Source organism: Silene latifolia, chromosome Y (genome assembly GCF_048544455.1).
Source record: "Silene latifolia isolate original U9 population chromosome Y, ASM4854445v1, whole genome shotgun sequence".
NCBI lineage: Eukaryota > Viridiplantae > Streptophyta > Magnoliopsida > Caryophyllales > Caryophyllaceae > Silene > Silene latifolia.
The window spans coordinates 291,414,115-291,418,888 of NC_133538.1; positions in this window are offsets into that span (position 1 = coordinate 291,414,115).

Here is a 4,774-nt window from a genome sequence, read left to right on the forward strand (position 1 = left end):
TCTGTGTAGATTACACTGACTTAAACAAAGCATGTCTAAAAGGTCCATTCCCTCTTCCACATATTAATGCCATGGTAGATGCAACAGTAGGACACGAAATGCTCACGTTTATGGATGCTTCCAGTGGATTCAATCAGATAAAAATGTACCTTGCTAACCAGGAAAGTACTGCATTCATTACTGACCAAGGCATATACTGTTACACTGCCATGCCATTCGGTCTAAAGAATACAGGGGCAACATACTAGCGCCTGGTCAACATGATGTTCAAGGAGCTGATAGGGGACACCATGGAGGTCTACATTGAGGATATGGTAGTGAAATCCAAAAATGCACAAGACCATGTGAAGCACTTGGAACAAGCATTTCAAATCCTAGAAAGATACAACATTAAGCTCCACTGTGCAAAATGCCACTTCGGAGTTTCTGCAGGTAAGTTCCTAGGCTATATGGTGACCAAGAGAGGTATACAGGCCAGCCCAAAACAAATCAAGGCCATACTAAAGTTACAGTCACCCATGTCTGTCAGACATTAAAAAATTGACAAGAAGATTAGCAGTCCTGAACAAGTTCATATCCAGGTCATCTGAAACGTGCAAAACGTTTTACAACCTACTCAAAAAAAAATAAGCAGTTCCAATGGACCCCTGAACATGAAGAAGCCTTTCAAGTTTAAAATTATATCTCTCATCTCCACCTTTATTGGCCAAGCCAGAAAAGAGGGAACCCCTATGGGTATACCTCTCCGTCACTCAAACCGCGGTAAGTGCAGTCTTAGTAAAGGAGCTAAAAGGCCAGCAACACCTTGTCTACTGAAGAGTATTGATCCAAAATACTCAAGAAAGGGGGGGGGGGGGTGAATTGAGGATTTAAAACTTTTTAAAACTTTTTCGATTATGCGTATGTAATTGATTATTTAAAGTTTATTGATTAAACTTTAACTAATCAACTAATGAAAGTAAACGGAATAAACGAAAGAACGAAGAGACACACAGTTTTTGAAGTGGTTCAGTTTTACAAGTCGAAACCTGCGTCCACTATTCTTGATTAATAAATTTAGTACCTTTCTACGGATTACAAATTTACTAACCCAACTCGTACAACTAACTCTAGCTATAACTCAATGAGAACCGTTAAATACTCGAGTGACTAACTTACGCTAATAAGAAAGCACTAATCATTTCTGCTGTCTTGTTAGCTAGACTTAGCTCTTAATTTTTAGAGTTTTTTTTTTGCTTAAGTGTTTTACTTAAGTAGTTTGCTAGTGTGATATCCTTGCAATTTGTAATTTCTTTTCTTCAATGAAATGAAATGATATCTTTTTGCAAAAAAAAAAAAAAAAAAAAAAAAAAAAAAAAAAATGATTCTAACAAAGGTTCACGTTAATGAACAAGTTAAGAAATCAACTAAGCACTATTATCTTATAACGATAAAATAAGAACAAGTATGCGAGTTTTAAAACACACGACCTTTCAAAATTATAAAACGGTTTTTCTTTGAAAACACACGGTTTGCTTTGTAAAGTTGAAATCAATTTTTATGCTTAAGGTCTCTATTTTAGATGTTATAAATAGCAAAGTATTTATAGGGAAGGAAGGAGTAGGCTACACGGTTTTGCACAAACCCTAATAGCCGAAATAATAAGATATAAAAGCAAATCATATCTTCTTATTATCTATTTCCTAAAAGCCTTAAAAGATAATAAAGAATATTGCAAAAGATAGAATAAAATCTATTCAAATATTATCTTTACTATAAATTCTAAGATCATGATAAGATTTCCTAAAACAAGAATATCTTTTATCATAAACAAATATATTCAGTAAGATATATAAGATATGTAAAGATATTATTATAGAATAAAATCTTTACCTAATATACCCGAGGTAACACGAGATGTCACGGCCCATATGCCTCGTGACTCGTGCAAACCCTAGCCTTAACATATGATTTAGAATTTAGGTTTTAAGAGAGGCTATGTTGAAACCCTAATTAGTAGCAAAGTCCAACTCATAAGTTGATCCATCACGACTACTAATCAACGTCCAATACAAAGCCGAACTCCTCACTAAACCGGGCTTTATTATATAAATACTTTCATTAAAACATTTAAAATAAACTTTAGACAATTATAAAAACAATTTTCGAAACAATATAAGTCGTGTGTAAAAACTCAGCATCTCAATGTTATAGTAGGGGAGCTATAACATTGAGCTCTTTTACTGGTAATGTTATAGATGCAAAGCTATAACTTTACCAATTCAAGAAACTCATTCTTGATTACCATTACGAGATAATAACCTATATTATTCTAATCTTCAAGGAGATCTTCGAGTATAGGCTACGTCATCATCAAAGCTTGATTAATCTTTAGATGAACGTCGTCTTCACATAATTCTTGAATGAATCTTTGAACCGTTTGATCTTTAAACGAAGGCTTGAACTTAACATGCAATTGTCACAATCTTCTTTGTTGCTTGTTTGTAATAAATTAATTCTAAAACACTTGACAAACGATTACAGGCAACAAGTATATAAAATGTAAAACACCTTGACATCATCAAAACATAAACATATAAGCTATATGATCCAACAAATTCCCCCTTTTTGATGATGGCAAGTCTCCTAAAATTGTGACTAAGTATGTAGTTCCCCCTCAATATAACATCGTCATCTCAATAATAAAGATCAATGCAAGATCAAAACGATTTATCAAAAACCGAAACTTTAAGGACTTTAAGAGACAATTGGTCTTGATAAGGAGCAAGCTTAGGTAGATGCTTACTATAGACGTTCTTTCCCCCTCTTGACATCATCGAAAAGCTAAGAACAAGTCAAAAATGACTAGAATAAAATAAGACGAGACAAGAGATAAAACGCCATAAGAAATAAAAATAACACACAAAACTATAAGCATCCAAAAGAGAAGTATCATACAGACTTAGGAATTAAACATGTTTAAGCCAAAATGAGCCGAATGAACACATGTCTAATGAAACACTTGGGCCATAACCTCAAGTGTATTGCCAAAATGGGCCGAATGAGAATGTTTAAACACACCAAGAAAATAAAATAAAAAGAAAGCTAAATAAGGTAAGGGCTAGATATGGTAAGGCGAGAGGAAATCAAATGTTGCGGGTCTTATACGGGTTAACGTAGTCGGGTCTAGTATGATGCTCTAAGACATCAAGACGATCGAAAGAACTCCGCACAAGCTGAGAAAGAATCTGAATACTCCTTTCAAAGTTAAGCAATTTCAGGGAGAGAGCTTTCGTGGCCTCCAATGTGAACGCTTGATCACTTGCCATGGCATTCCCGTGCATAACCAATGCTCCATCTTGACTTGTAAGGAAAGTAAGACGATCACCGTGTGGGAACACTTCCCCACGAATTGCCTTAATTCTCTTTCAAAATTCGCTAACCGCTTATCCACTTCCTCCATCCAAGAATACACCCCAGAAGCATCCAAACCCGAGTCTAAAGACCGTGATGGTCCAACTCGAGACAATACCACCGTAGCCAAATTCGTGGAATGCTCCTCAAACTTCTCCATTAAACCACTCATAAACCCTTCCAATTTCGCCTCCATAGCCGCTAAACCCGAATCACCCGGGGTTTTCTCAACATCCTTAACAAGAAGCAACTCGGGTCCATCAATAACAAGACCCATAAGCTTGATCAACCTATCACACATACAATCCCGTGCACTAACACCGTAACTATCTTGTTCCACCACTCACTTTATCTCCAACAACCGAGACAACCACATCCCATATGGTAAGTCGATTGTGGTGCTCAACTTTTCTTTTGTTACCGTGAGACTTGTTTGAACTATACGGTGCAACACGACACTACCCAAATTCACTTTCTGACCCTCCAACAAAGAATAGACCATGATAGCTTCATAGCTCGACACCTTATCATGGCCTCCTCTCCTCGGCACCACAGTGTTTCACAAAAAGTTAATGAGGAACTTGATTTTTGCCGAGAGAGGACGAACCACGATATTACCTCCTTCCGTCATCTTCTCAAAATACTTTTTCACTAACAACTCCTTTTCACTTACGACATTAGACCATTCAAGACTCGGATTTAATTCAATTTCGTCATCGGGAACCGAAAAAGCAGAGCAAAAATCCGAAACAGAGACCGTCACATTAACCCATTAACAACCGCATGCAAGACTCCTTTCTTAATTGAGACACTAGCAAAGAATTGAACCACCTCAACTGGATAAATAGGACCCGAAAACTGACTAATGTGACTCCACCCTTGAAAATCAAGAAAATTAACAAAGAAAGCAAGAGCGGGAACATTAACCAACCAAGATTTCGGATAATACCTTCCACCATGAATGGAATACCTCAAAACTCGATTAACTAGGATGCTTTCGTCATTAGTAAACCGAACACGATTCAACCCTTCCTTGGTCGCGGCTTTCGAAACATCCCTAAGCAAGGTACGGGCAACACCATTCCGAACTATAACCTCGGGTTCCTCCATAGCTTCACTTTCATCGACAACTACCTTATTTTTTCCTTTAAAAAGACGATGTCTTTTGCCTTCGGACAACGACTCGTCCCGACCACGAAACAGGGGCGTAGTTTGATTTGGTTGTGGTGAAGGAAAATTAGTGGAACTAGGATCATGTGGTGGTAGTGGTGATGTTTGGTTATGAAAGTGGCGGTTTTGGTGGTCACGGGTTGAAGATAGGGTATTTTTTGCATGGGTTGGATTCATGATGATGGTGATAGTTGAAAAAGGAGGTGATGGT